This window comes from Littorina saxatilis, linkage group LG6 (assembly GCF_037325665.1).
Source record: "Littorina saxatilis isolate snail1 linkage group LG6, US_GU_Lsax_2.0, whole genome shotgun sequence".
Classification (NCBI taxonomy): Eukaryota; Metazoa; Mollusca; class Gastropoda; order Littorinimorpha; family Littorinidae; genus Littorina; species Littorina saxatilis.
The window spans coordinates 2,657,116-2,672,938 of record NC_090250.1 but is presented as its reverse complement, the minus strand read 5'-3'; the positions used below and the strand labels follow the sequence as shown (position 1 = coordinate 2,672,938).

At 39.8% G+C, this 15,823-nt stretch overlaps 1 protein-coding gene and 2 long non-coding RNA genes across 3 annotated transcripts in view; 1 reads left to right on the top strand and 2 right to left on the bottom strand.

Annotated features, from left to right (window-relative positions):
- The window catches only part of LOC138968295 (fibrinogen gamma-B chain-like), a 485,749-nt gene that overhangs the window by 31,463 nt on the left and 438,463 nt on the right, over window positions 1-15,823 (bottom strand). The gene's annotated exons all lie outside the window — the stretch shown is intronic.
- LOC138968287 (uncharacterized) lies at window positions 181-6,266 on the bottom strand. The gene is made up of 2 exons (XR_011456126.1): window positions 6,114-6,266; window positions 181-2,437 (listed from the first exon to the last, which is right to left on the bottom strand). It is a non-coding gene; the product is annotated as an uncharacterized lncRNA (long non-coding RNA).
- LOC138968285 (uncharacterized) lies at window positions 12,564-13,375 on the top strand. Its single transcript, XR_011456124.1, has 2 exons — window positions 12,564-12,767; window positions 12,951-13,375. It is a non-coding gene; the product is annotated as an uncharacterized lncRNA (long non-coding RNA).

The following is a 15,823-nucleotide window of genomic DNA, read 5'->3' as shown; positions in this document are numbered from 1 at the left end:
GGATAATACAAATTGTTTGTATGGATTTTGATTCCTGTATGGTGAGGCAATGAACATGTGCGAGTGAGATGTCTATGATGGACAGCAAAATGTAGTTATGGATTCATGGCTGCTAGTCTCATTTCCAGTCATATTAAAAAAAACAAGTTGTTTTTACAAAAACACAAAACATAACTCAAGTTGTCTGCCACAAATACAATTAATTTTAATCAAACAAGTGTCATGCAGAAAATCCACTTTAAATAAGGAAAATCATCACAAAATGGAATGCATACTTTATGTTTATCACATCACAAGACACACTGGTAATACTTGGCAGGTGAGAGTTAACCCATCACACAATGGAATGAATATTTTTATCACATCATTAGACTGGTATTACTTGGCAGTTGAGAGTTAACCTATCACAAAATGGAATGAATACTTAATTTTTATCCCATCATAAGACTGGTAATACTTGGCAGTTGCGAGTTCATCCATCACAAAGTGGAATGAATACTTTAATTTTATCACATCATAAAGAATACATCGGTTCTACTTGGCAGGTGACAGCTGAACAGTTAGCAAAACAGTCACTATTTAATACTGGTTACAGAGACGAGGAATTGAGGCTGAAATTTATAAACTAAACAAGAAAGCTGAAATTGTGTGAGCCGTTTGTTCGTTCATGGGCTGAAACTCCCACGGCTTTTACGTGTATGACCGTTTTTACCCCGCCATTTAGGCAGCCATACGCCGCGTTCGGAGGAAGCATGCTGGGTATTTTCGTGTTTCTATAACCCACCGAACTCTGACATGGATTACAGGATCTTTTTCGTGCGCACTTGGTCTTGTGCTTGCGTGTACACACGGGGGTGTTCGGACACCGAGGAGAGTCTGCACACAAAGTTGACTGTGAGCAATAATAAATCTCTCGCCGAACGTGGGGACGAACTCGCGCTGACAGCGGCCAACAGGACTGAGCTACATCCCCGCCCTTGTGTGAGCAGTGACCTTCACTACAGAGGAGTGTAAAACTATAAAAGGAAAAGCAGTAGACAACGCCAGTTTTGGTTAATTTGGTAAAACATAAAAACAGACTATCGTTACACAGGGCACGAATATCACATTATCATAACTGTTACAAACGCTTTTGAGTTTATTAATTTGTATACCATTATGAGACAGTATAACAAAGTTGTTAGCGTGCAATTGATTTGTTTGTATCCGGTTTATGGTGTATATTGCCAAGTTTTGTATGGGACACTGTAACGCTAGTCCGAGTGCTTTTGATATTTTGCTGGCAACGTGTTATTCGTGTAGTAGGGGGGTTGAACCATTTATTCTGTACATTAGGTAACTGATACCTGATATGATGTGAAGTGCTTAGTTTACTTGATCAATAGTCGAGAGAAATACAATGCTTTACATGTTTTCCATGGACAGCGTTACACGGAACACGAAAAGCAGGCAACATAATGACAAACAGTGGTGCAAAAAAACAAATAAGAACAGAACACACTCTTGAAACACAACGGCAATTTAAATAATGCAAAACACAAACATCAAATCTTCGAAAGTCTCTCTCTTGCATTTAATAGCAAGTAAGAAATGATGTACGGTACAGGCACCCAAAATAAAGCTTATTTTACTGAGAGAAAAAACCCACACACACCTTGTCTTAATAATTTTAAGATTTCAAAGTTCAACGTTAAACACCCCCCCCCCCCCCCCCCTGCAAAAAGCAAAGAAAACAATCAAAACAAAAACAAGGTATGTAAAGGAGTATAGGAAACCGGTTAAATCAGGGTCATGTTTTTTTTTTCCTTTGCAGCATGACCTCAAATAATTCAGTTTGAATACATTTGTGAATTCTCTTCAAAATTGCAGAACAAACATTTTTTCGCAGGGTGTGTACAGAAAGAAACACCAACACCTACGGCTACCAAGCAAAAATAATGCGAAACACAAACATCAAATCTTCGAAAGTCTCTCTCTTGCATTTAATAGCAAGTAAGAAATGATGTACGGTACAGGCACCTAAAATAAAGCTTATTTTACGGAGAGAAAAAAACCACCCACACCTTGTCTTAATAATTTTAAGATTTCAAAGTTCAACGTTAACACCCCCCCCCCCCCCCCAGGGTGTGTACAGATAGAAACACCAACAGCTACGGCTACCAAGCAGAAACTAATCGCACCATTGAAGGAAAGTTTTTACAATAAATAAAATCCACCCCCTTCAAGAACAGCCTGGGACAGCTTCTGCCTCAGTTCTTGACGTGTGGGGCAGACACCTGCATTCTGAGGGCACAAGTTGACACTCTGGGGAGTGGCTTTTCGGGTGTGTCCACAAACACCACGGTCAGAGGACTCTGGTACCCTCCTGGTACTGTGGACCGGCTCCCAGACATGAAAAACACGAAATCTGAGATGGTGGTTTCTCCGCACTTTCCATCTGAAACAAGACAAAAAAGAAATTCTGAAATAAAGGAAACATCATCCCGCTTTCTTAATAAGCATACAAGTACCAGGACTCAAAAGAGAGGGAATTATTGCATGCTTGTGTTCATTTGTAGAAGCGTAGAAATGTTAAGCATGCTTTGCGACACAGAATGAAATGCTATTTTGAAAGCGTAACTTTTCTTGAGACTTTTTTTGAGCTGCTTGACGTTCAGTTTGATATGTGAAGGCAAACGAGATTCATTTTCCCAAATCTTTGGAGCTTTCAGGGGTAAAACCATGTGCTTATCATTTGCTGCTTTACATATAAGTTAGGCCAAAAAAAAAAAATGCTTTGGTTACGGTTTCATGGCCAAAAAAAATAGGGTAGGTAGGTCGATTAAACTTTTTTTTTGTGTTTTTTTTTTGTGGTTGGTCCCTCTTGAAATGATAAAAATATTTGTGTATGCAGGATATTCGAGGTATTTTCATATTGGTGTATTTGGAACCACAGATATTAATTACTTTTTCATGTTAAGAAAAGAAAACTGGACATACCCTTTAAACTGTATAGTGCCACTAGTGAACACAGTTTTCGAGAGTCATGCCAAAGTCCAGTTCGAAAGAGTCTTCGGGCTCGGCACTTATTTTCGTCGACCCAACACATTTTATCCCGAACAGTTTGCCGTCCAAAGTTGGATGAAAATCATGAAAAATGTCCACCAAGGTTGCACTCTTCGAGTACCGACTTATCAGTCGTGTTTGTTCGATATGAACGCACTTTCCGAATACGATTGCAAAAACGTTCGCGCAACGAACGAACGCACGAGACTGACTTCCCTTGGATATGGGAGTTGTAAAAAGCGGAGTGGTGTCCCTTGTCGGGCTTGTTGTTGTCTGCTCGCCGGCGATCGATGTTTTCTCTGTGCCGTGGTGTTGTCGTTTTCGGTGGGTTTTTGTGTGTGTGTGTGGTTTTTTTGTGTGTATGTATGTGTTTGGTTCATTTTATTTTTAGCTTTAGGACCAAAAAAAAAGTTTAGGGTCGGCCCAAAAAGTTAGGGTCGGTCGGGAAACCGTAACCAAAGCATTTTTTTTTTTTGGCCTTATTCTCCTGGGCCGTTTCCCATTTTGTGACATGTATTTTCAGTCCTTAAAACATGTATTAAATGGCAACTTGAATGTATACTCTCCCAAAAAAGAAACTTGACACAGGTAAACATTGATGTTTTTCAAATATATAATATATGTTAGAGGAAAGCACCAAAATTCAGTTTGAAGTTTGTCGGTTACATTGTTGCTAACAACTAACCCATAAAAAGAACATAATTGAACCAAGACTTTACTAAGTGGTCGCCCTTTTATTGAATTGCAAAAATTCTCGTCTGCACAAAAATCATGTGCATGGAGAGTATCGAGAGTATACATATTTTCTTTAGTAATAATTTTTTTTCCAGTAATACTCCAGGTTGTTAATGATGCAGACTTGCAACAAAACAACATAGAATATATATATATATTATTTTCTTGGTAGTGTTAGCAGTATTCAAATTCATGTCACAACTTCCGGTTTCCATGTTATGAAGGTGCTTTACTTTAAAACCTTTGTACTTTTACTGAACACTAAGACAAACAAAATGTGCAAGTATTTGTTATTCTATCTCTGCAGGCCAAGGATATTTATGAAACTAGTATTTGTGAATGAAATTAATTTGTACAGCTTAAATGTCTCAAGTTAAATTTAATAAAAAGTCTACTTTATAACATGGTTTTCCCTGGTACACAGCTCTGGAGATTAAAGCTGTGGTCTATTTATGACTTTCCTGGGCTACGAGGTTGAAAAATAGGGATACAATCATGTACAGAATTCTGTACAGCAAACGCTACCCGAAACCCCACCTATACGGCGTGTATGACCTTGAGAGCTTCAGTCAACGCTTGAATTTTTCAGGGATAACAGCCGGTTTGCTCTCTCAAGACTGATCATATTTTATCTTCAAGAGAGATCAAGGGGAAAAAATAAAAGCCCCGGCGAAGATTCGAACTCTCGACTTCGTGTCTCATGTCCTAACCACTAGGCTACTGCGCCAATTGAGAAAATGAAGGAAAAACATTGATATGAATTCATGTTATGTTATTCTTGAAGCAGCATGATTTATATCTCTATCCGCCCATTGTTCAGAAGTTTGTTTGTTTGTTTGTTTGTTTGCTTGCTTAACGCCCAGCCGACCACGAAGGGCCATATCAGGGCGGAGCTGCTTTGACATATAACGTGCGCCACACACAAGACAGAAGTCGCAGCACAGGCTTCATGGCTCACCCAGTCACATTATTCTGACACCGGACCAACCAGTCCTAGCATTAACCCCATAATGCCAGACGCCAGGCGGAGCAACCACTAGATTGCCAATTTTAAAGTCTTAGGTATGACCCGGCCGGGGTTCGAACCCACGACCTCCCGATCACGGGGCGGACGCCTTACCACTAGGCCAACCGTGCCGGTTGTTCAGAAGTGAATACATGTATAACTATTTCTTAGATGTCTGGTTTCAACTGGCTTTGGAGAGATTCAATTACTGTTCTTGTCATTTTCTTGCATGTTGTAAATAGAGATATCGCAGCTATTTGCATGGCGCGAATGTCGTGTAGCATGACGGTGTAAACATGTACTGCGATTCTGTAAAACATGTTTGCAAATAAAGGCAAATTTTAATGTCAATTTTTACGTTTTTGCAACGCATAAATGATAATTCAAGCGTAGAATGATATAAAATTATCAATTTTTTTTATCTTTGACAATACTGGTGTAGTGGCCTAGCGGTTAAGACATCGGCCCCGACATTTCGAGGCCCCGATGCCTTGAGTTCGAATCCCTGCCAAGTCGTTTATTTTTTCTGCTCGATCCTTCTTGACAACAAATATGCTCAGCTCTGCGAGAGCAAACCGGATGTTACCACTGCAAAATTCAAGCGTTGACTGAAGCTCTCAAGGTCATACACGCCGTATAGGTGGGGTTTCGGGTAGTGTTTGCTGTACAGAAATCTGTACATGATTTTGTCCCTATTTTTCAACCTCGTAGCCCCGGAAAGTCATAAATAGACCACAGCTTTAACCCATATCAATCAAGGTTTGTTATGAACCAAACGGCTTTCCATATGAGATTATATACGTACCACTGCCGCCGCCACCAAATAATCATAATATACACTTTACAACGGATTACACACACACACACACAGATAACAAGGTAATCTTGAACTTTAGCGTGACGAAAATGGTGTACGTTGTCAACCATGGGACATCATCTACACGAAAGAGTTGTCTCCCTTGTCTGGTCACACGGATAATTCCTTCTTTGATGGGTCAAATGCATTCGTACAGTTCATCATCGGAGTTCATTCCGTAACTTCAAAGGGATCTAAAATGACTTGTTATGATTACAAGTACAGGTTCTACAAATTTGGAGACTTAAATGCCTCTGAATTAAGAGCTATGAATTTAACACGCTAAAGTTCAAGATTACCGATAACACGATATAGCAGCTAGTCTCTCGCACCGAATTCCAATATTTTGCATCTTTGGTCAAAAACGCGTACAGGCCTCCCTTCAAGTTCAACTTCTGGATGTGGATGCCCCACTGACTCGGTGTAGATCGTCACAAGAACCGAATTCGTCTGATAAAACAATTAACTTACCCTGCTGTGCGAGCCTGGGCAACAGCGTTAATTAAAACTGCACTCGCAAACCTTCCAAAACATCAGGGACATTTGCCACCCCCGCCATCTTGAGCTGTTCAGTCTGTCAAAAGGCGGCAAAGCGAGGCTATGAAGACGCGTATAAGCTTAGTGTTTTTCATGTGGATTCCCAGTCCAAGTTTTTAAGTCGCTTAACCACGTGACTTATAACTGATTATTACAGGTGTATTTATTATTAAATACAGGTGTATTTAATTTTAAATACAGGTGTATTTATTTTTAAATACAGGTGTAATTATTTTTAAATACAGGTGTATTTATTTTTAAATACAGGTGTATTTATTATTAAATACAGGTGTATTTATTTTTAAATACAGGTGTATTTATTTTTAAATACAGGTGTATTTATCATTAATTACACCTGTATTTTATAATAAATACAGGTGTATTTAATAATAAATGCACCTGTATTTAATAATAAATACACCTGTATTTAAAAATAAATACACCTGTATTTAATAATAATTACACCTGTATTTAAAAATAAATACACCTGTAATTTATAATAAATACACCTGTATTTAATAAAAAAATACACCTGTAATTAATAAAAAAAATACACCTGTAATTAATAATGATACTTATTGTATACGTTTAAGAAATAAATACAGCTGTATTTATCATTAAATACAGGTGTATTTATTTTAAATTACAGCTGTAATAGTTATGAGCCAAACGGCTTTCCATAGATTTGGGACATTCAGCGAGCAGTGAATTACAGTAGTCTAATCTAGAGAGTATGCCGGAACAGACTAGTCTTTTGGTTGCGTCTTCGGTAAGGTACTGTCGAATGGAACCTATACGCCGGATCTCCATTCGCGCTGCTTTACATGTTTGGACTACATGCTGTTTCATGCTAAGATCTTTGTCAAAAAAGACTCCGAGATCAAGGGATGTATCCGAGAACTTGATGTCAATATTGTTCAAAGAGATGGCCTGTGGGAGTTCTGAAATAGACTTAGCATGGGTAGGGGTGGAGTATGAAAAACGCGTGGCTTCAGTTTTGTCGTCATTTAGTTTGAGTTTGTTCTCTTCCATCCATGCCCCGACATCTCTCACACACTCCTGTAGCGACAGAACCAAATCTGGGTACTTGTCATGTGATGCGGAATGATTGATCTGCGTATCATCTGCGAAGATTTCGTGTAGCACACAATGATTCTCTATGAGAGTTGTCAGCGGTGCTGTGTACATAATGAACAGCACCGGGCCTAACACAGAACCTTGAGGGACACCAAACACAAGAGAGGTTTCAGCAGATTGTTGGCCATCGAGAGATAATTTTGAATCCAAGAGAGAGCCATCTCGCTAATGCCAAAGTAGTGCTCTAGACGATAAAAAAGAATGTCATGGTCTATCGTATCAAAAGCCGCAGACAGATCTAAAAGCAAGAGGACGGATGTTTTGTCCTGGTCTAGAGCGGTCAGAAGGTCATTCAAAATACGAAGAAGAGCCGTTTCCGTGCTGTGCCGTGGTCGATAGGCTGACTGGTGGGCACTAAGAAGGTTGTGGGATGAGAGATGTGAGGCAAGCTGTCGGAGAACAAGTTTTTCGAGAATTTTCGATAGAAAAGGAAGGTTTGAGACGGGTCTATAGTTTTTCAACTCGTTGGAATTGAGAGAAGCTTTCTTCAGCAGTGGCTTTACTAAAGCGGTTTTGAATTCCGTGGGGACAACGCCAGAAGAGAGTGATTCGTTCACTATGTTAGTGATGGTAGGGAGGAGGATGTCGATGTTTTGAATAAGTAGTTTGGTTGGAATCGGGTCAAGTTCGCACGTCTTGGGGGCGGTTTTTAGAATTAACTTCTTGACATCGTCTTCAGAGACAGTGGTGAAAGCTAATAAGGGAGTGCCTTGAAACGGATCGGTAGGAAATGCGCTTTGTGTGTTTGCAACATGCGAAAAGCTGTCACGTATCGAAAGGATTTTGTTCTTGAAGTAGTCACTAAAAAGGGCCGGAAGTTGTTGAACGTCAAAGACGGTAGGCAAGGAGGCTTTTTTTACGCGTGCCTAACAGTGTGGTCATATTGTTGAAGAGCTGTTTGCATGTGGCACTGGAAGAAACCATAGCAGAATAAAATGACGTTTTAGTATTATGCACAAGGTCGGTGACCTTCTGTTTCACGGCATCATACATCTGCATGTTGATTGTCAGTGGTGAGGAGCGCCAGCGACGTTCTGCCCTTCGACGCTCACGCTTCAGCTCCTTGAGCTGATCAGCGACCGAGCTGTACCACGGCGTAGGCTTACGCTGGCGCACCTCACGCTGACGCACAGGGGCATGTTTGTCCAGAACCTTACCAAGATGTTGATTCAGGTTCGGAAGTGACATAGTGGGGGTCAAACCATCAGCAACATCAACAGCGAACTCGTTCATATTGATGCTGTTAATGGATCGCATTGATTCTATTTTTACCATTGTAGGTGGCTTCTTGGCCGCTAGGTGGCACAGAATAGACGTGTGGTCGGACTTCAGATCATTACAAGCATGAGTCGAATGAACAAGGTTATCAGAAACCATATGAAATATCAAATCAATAGTATGACCAGAGTTGTGTGTCGGGAAATCGACAGTCTGAACAAGACTAAACATGGAAGCTAGATCACAGAGTTGTTGGGTTAGAGTGTCACTTGCATCTTCATAATGAATGTTAAAATCACCGGTCAGAAGAAAACAATCGACATCAGCACAATGTTCCAGAAAGGCAGGAAGTTCAGCAAAGAACAAGGAATCAAAGCATGGCCAACAGACAACACGCTGCTGATCCGCTTGGATCTGCCATTGCCGCTAACAATGTATGCAGGGTGCATTCAATATGACACGATCCTTTTCTTTTGAAAATATTCTCATCGGAGTTTATGATTGATTTTGACAGTGATCGTTGGCCTCCAATGGTCGCTGACAATGGGTTTTCCTTCGGTTCACGTAGGTTTAGCTTGAGATCACGTGAGTTAAAAGCGATCCGTTTGTAAAGAAATTCAGTTTTTGTTAGTTTGATCTAAATAATGAATTATTTAAGAAAATTATGATAGAAAGTAGCATGCATTTTATATCAAAGAATGCATTCCGTATTATAGAATACATTCTACATTTATAGAATTAATGCATTCTATAAAATACAAGACATTGTATATTAAATATAGAATGCGTTCAATCATACTTGTCATTTGCCCAGAAATGTATTCTATGATAGAATGCATTCTATAACGTCCAACAATGCATTCTTATGATAGAATGCATTCCATAAACCGTCCCAAAACTTCTACAGGCCAGCTCGGTATGGTCCCTGCTTCGAAAGCAGATCTGCAAACACTCTCACACACAGCTCTCTCTCTCTCTGTCTCTCTCTCTCTGTCTCTCTCTCTCTGTCTCTCTCTCTGTGTCTCTCTCTCTGTCTCTCTCTCTCTCTGTCTCTCTCTCTGTCTCTGTCTCTCTCTCTTTCTCTCTCTCTCTCTGTCTCTCTCTCTCTCTGTCTCTTTCTCTCTCTCTCTCTCTCTCTCTCTCTCTCTCTCCATGTGGGTTTGTGTGTGTGTGTGAGTGTGTGTGTGTGTGTGTCAGTGTGTGTGTGTGTGTGTGTGTGTGAGAGAGAGAGGGAGAGAGAGAGAGAGAGAGAGAGAGAGAGAGAGAGAGAGAGAGAGAGAGAGAGAGAGAGAGAGAGAGAGAGAGAGAGAGAGCGGCTCTGAACAAAGAGTCTGTTGCTGGAACATCGTCTTGGTGAGTTCATCGGACTACCGCTAGGATAGTCCACCAAGCGACAGTGATCATCTTCATCAGTTGTGTGAATGGTACGCATATTCGGTACCTAACTATCAGTGTGTTTCGCTCAATTATCCGTAGTTTCGCGAAAAAGTATTGTGGAAAATAACTTAACTGAGTACCCTTTGTTTAGCGATCATAACGTAACCTGTGACAAGCATATAAATGGCCTGGCAGGTTCAACTGTTCTGCCCGTGCGCATGAATTGTACTCAATACGTGCGAGTTAAATGTTGTGTCGGTCAATCCGTGTCTGTACTGTGACTGATTGCCTCTAACTCTTCAGCATTACCACCAGCGCCTTGGAGCATTGGAAAATTGACTTTTCTGTGACGGTTGAAGTACGATCGAGTTTATCGAATTGCTTGTGCATTTCCTGCAGATTCCTGCCTTTACAGTGCATACATCTTTGTTCTTCTTTTTTAAACTTTGTTTTCTAGATTAATTTGAATTGTTTTTTGGTTTTTTTGTATTCTACGAGATTTCTACTCACTCATTTTCTCTTACAGAGATTGTTTTCATTGTGTACTGTTTAATAAGTCCATGACTGTATCTACGAATTCCTGGCCTGTTAAAGACGGTCTAAGAGTTGGACATTTGAATATTAATCATGCCATAAATAAGCTTGATGAGGTAGCAGCTATTCTTCTCAACTCAGGCAAATACTTTCACATGTTTGGACTCTCTGAGTCGAGACTTAACAGCAATATCACATATGTGGAAGTTAAGATTGAAGGATATAATGTCGTACGTCGAGATCCATCATCAACAAAAGAAACTGGTTTGCTTGTTTATATCCACGAGTCCTTAACGTTTCATAGACTTCATCACTTAGAGCAGCATTCGGTTGAAACAATATGGCTGGAATTAAAATTGCGTAAATCAGCGCCAGTCTTGACCGGTTTCTGCTACAGGAATCCAGCTGAACATGTTAACTGGTTTGATAATTTCGATAACATGATGGACGCTGTCAGCCTTGAATCCAGAGAAATTATACTTTTGGGCGATTTTAATCTTGATCTTCTGAAACCCAACAAGTGCTGGATGGAAAAGTTATCCTTTCATAATTTACAACAATTAGTAACGATTCCAACAAGAGTTACAGCTACCTCATCTACGCTTATAGACCATATATGTGTGTCAACCCAGGCTAACATTATTAAAACCTCAGTTCCAAGTATTGGTTGTAGTGATCACTTTCCAATATGCCTCACATGGTCGAAAAAAGGGGTTAGAATCCCCAAACGAAAGCATAAATTCATAACGTATAGGCTATTTTCAAAACTTGATAAAGAATCATTTCTTTCTGATTTAAGTTGTACAGATTTTTCAATAATTTATAATCATACTGATCCCGATGAAGCATTTGAATTATGGTACAACTTGTTTATAAAAGTATATGATAAACATGCACCATTCAGAACCTCTCGTGTGCAGCAACACCCAAAACCAAAATGGCTTACACACGACATTCAATGTGCGATTAATCACCGCGATTTTCTTAAACGTAATGGCAGAGAAGAAGAGTACAGAAAGCAGAGAAACGAAGTAACGTCCATGAAACGTGCTGCTCGCAAAAAATATTACCGTGAGCTCGCTGCATCAAATACGAAACAAAACTCAAAAGCCATTTGGAAAGTGATCAACCAGTTGACACGTAAAGAAACCGTAAAATCTTCTGTCATTGATGTACCTGCCGATGATCTTAACATTCATTTCACTTCTATTGTTGAAAAAATAATCACAAATGATAGATCAAAACAGAATAATCTGGACAAGTTGAAACAGTTTTGTGTTTCAAAAAATATTACACATAGTTTAGACATCCCCCTGTTATCTGTGAGTGAAGTCTTCCATTATCTGATATGCTTAAAACAAACTGGTACTCATGGTCTAGATAATCTTGATGGGAAAATTTTGAAGTTGTCTGCCCCTTTTATTGCAGAATCTCTGACATTCGTTTACAACTTGTGCCTGGACAAATCTGACTTTCCCGCCAAATTAAAGGAGGCAAGCGGGGTAAAAAACGGTCATACACGTAAAATTCCACTCGTGCAAAAACACGAGTGTACGTGGGAGTTTCAGCCCACGAACGAAGAAGGAAGAAGAAGAAGAAAGGAGGCAAAAGTAATCCCGCTATTCAAATCAGGTAATTCTTCTGACCCCGCCAATTACAGACCAATCTCGATTCTTCCTGTTTTATCCAAACCACTTGAAAAACACATGTATATACACACTTGGCCGCACACTTGAAGAAATACGACCTTATTCATTCAAATCAGTCAGGCTTCAGAGTAAATCATTCGTGCCACACAGCATTAATAAAACTTCTTGAAAACTTGCTTAGCAACATTAATAATAATGAACTCTGTGGTGTCCTATTCGTCGATTTTGCAAAAGCATTCGACGTCATTAATTGTGACGAATGGAATTCGTGTATCGACTCCCTCTCTCATATTAATCGAGACTTCACTAGTTGCGTACACAAAACGAGGTTAAATGACCGAGACTACGTCATGACGACACTGTATACATATGACGTCAACGCTCGCGCCATTAGTCCAAAACTAGTGCAGCGTACAAGAAAAGAATTTGTTTATCTTCATGGAAAGAAATTTAAAGAAGAGAGCAAAAGGAAACAGCGTGCATTGGTATTAATTCGTGAATATGAACTGTACATATATTCAGTTGAGGTTGCTAGGATGCAATGCTCTGACCGTTTCATTGACTCCAAGATGGCAGCAATCAACGAAGCCACATAGATTGCACTAGCATATGTTTCACCTTCCGTGGACGGATTTCCACATTTTTGCGATCTCCAAAGGTCCACTAACCGCAGGTAAAACACGCTAATACATTTTAACATTATTGATTCACAGGAAAACACAGGTATTGTTCATTTTCCATGTGTTTGTGTCAGTCTGTGAACTCTTGTTTCTGTGTTTGTTTTAGAGAAACAAATTGAATGATATCGATGGAAATCATACTTGATAATAACAGATATTGCACGTGTGTGTTGCAGAAGGTGCAAGTGTACAGGGGTGTACAATGCTTGTGTAAATGATGTCGTGTGAACACTGTGGGAAGGGCAACGTCAGCGGTAACCACGGAAGGAACCACCAACGTCCCCAAGTGTCACCCAGATCGAGTTTATCATGATGAGTAGACTACTTTATATTTTGTGAACATTAACTTCATGTCTTCATTTGTGTAAACCGAAATACATTTGCAACGAGAAGAAGAAGTACGTTCCGCGCTTCGATATCAAACGTCTACGCAACAAGAAGAAGAAAGACAATGTTGTTACGTGTGTGTGAAATCACACCAGCGAAATCATAATCTATAAAACTTTCATTTGAAGATTCTAAGAGAAAGGGATTGATGTCTGCAAGAATGATCATGTGCATGTTTTTGAAAGTACAGAATTATTAAATTTCTTATTACTTCTTTGCACTTGTCTCTGTTAAACACTGATCAGCCCTAGAACGAGAAGCAGACGTCACATTAATCATGAGTTACTTTTAAGAAAATTAGCTGAGTATAGATTGTCACCCCAAACCCTATGCCTCCTCTCATCTTTCTTAGCCGGACGAGAGCAATCCGTCTGCGTGAATTCCACCATGTCAAGTAAAAGACGGGTGTTATATGGAGTCCCCCAGGGTTCTGTCCTTGGGCCACTTCTTTTCTCTCTGTATATTAACGATCTTCCTTTTAGTGTTAATGATGATTGTGAACTATTTGCTAATGATACGACCATACACACTTCTGATAAAAAATTAGACAAAGTTTATTTATCATTGCAGAACAGTGTAGATGATCTCATTAATTGGACGAAATATAACCACATGAGTCTTCACCCCCAAAAGACCAAATACATGTTAATTACAACAAGGCAAAAAAGACAAAACATCAAGAATAATCCTCATTCCTTATTAATTGGCAACGATGCAATAGCGGAAGTAGGAGATCACAAAGTTTTGGGAGTAAATATCGATAATAATTTATCTTGGACCCATCATGTTAGATTGTTGTGTAAAACCATGTCGAGGAAAATATATTTGTTGAACAGAATAAAGCACTTTCTTGATCCACACTCAAGGTTATTATTTTATAATGCATACATACAAACCATCACGGATTATTGTTCGACCATCTGGGACTCTGCCAGTGCAAACATTTTAAAACCACTGTACAGTCTACACAGACGAGCACTAAAATCAGTTCTATTAAAACAATCCAGTCTTGTTTTCGACGATTATAAAAAACTTAACATTTTGCCCTCAAAAGAAAGATTTAAATCAAATAAAGGCGTGCTCCTTCACAAAATCCTTTCCGGCCATGCACCGAGTGCTTTCATTACAAAATTTAAAGCCAAACCAAGCCGAAAATTCAACGTCCCCATTCCGCGGATAGATCTCTTTAAATCAAGTTTAGCTTATTCTGGCAGCGTTTTGTGGAATTCTCTCCCGGAATCAGTTCGAGTCCCAACAAGTCTCAATACTTTCAAAAAACACCTCTCATTACATTTAATGTCAAATTACGAAAAGTCACAGTGATGGAAGACTTCGTTCTGATTATTTTCATATTGATCATATCTGTCCATAAAGCATCAGTGTTTCATAACGCAAGAATGAATGTATGTATAGCCTACAACGTGTATATAGTCATGTGAATAGTTTTTCTGCCTTTCTTTTATTTTTTTATTTAAAATTTTTATTTTTTTATTTTTACTGTCATGCTTATCTTTTGTAATTGTTTTACGTTTGTGTGTATATATATATATATATACTAGAATGAATACCCGCTTCGCCGGGTAGCCGGCTTCGCCGGGAAGAAGTACTTAGAGCCGTACGCCGGCTTCGCCGGGTCCGAACAATGGACCCGCCAAGCTTAGGTCCCTCCCAGATTCGTGGAATGGGAACAGCACGAAAATGATTCAGTGGCCATCCTTGTCGACGAATGTAACCGTGTTAATCACCTTTGGAAGCGAACTCCACTCAAACAGGATTGAGCAATTTATAGCTTATCTGTAAGCCCTTTTGAACTGTTACGGCTTTTCAAAGGAAGGCCAGTACATACAAATACACAAAAGCTGCCAGACCACATCACAAACAGAACTGAACAATCCCCAGGTGTTGCTCACATAGAGAGAGACACACACACACACACACACACACACACACACACACACACACACACACACACACACACACACACAAACACAGAGAAGCCGTATCTATAGAGAGATAGATGACAGTGTATTTTTCGCGTGGCTATAAATTGATTCGACCTTTGCACTTTTACAGTGAGGATAATTTACGGGTCCAATTTACGTTCTGGACACTGCGGTGACCTTCTAAAAATAGTAACAGAACGCCGGGAATATCCGAAGACGCCCCACTCATACTATAGTGCACCATACGAAGGAAGGGAGGTAAACGCTGAAAACCTGGAGAAGATGAGAAGATAAGGAAGAGTTACTTATAATGGTGAAATGAAAACAAAAACCAAAATCGGTTCAGCGCTGCGCGCTGAGAGCACGTGTTGAAATATCTCATCGATGATATTGTGTCCGGGGTGAATACGGTGTCCAAATTTGAAAAAGATCCACCGAGAACTTTGGCTTTGGTGTGTCGGTATGGGGGCCCGGGTAGCTGAGGTGGAACCAAAATAGCTGAGGTGGAACCAAAATCGGTTCAGCGCTGCGCGCTGAGAGCACGTGTTGAAATATCGACCAGGTTGTGTCCTGTCCCGGGTCTACCTGAATATGCCCACCAAATTTGAAGCAGATCCATCGAGAACTTTGGCCGTGCATCGCGAACTCACACACAGACACACAGACAGACACACAGACACAGAGACACAAGTCGTATATATATACATAGATGTATTCAA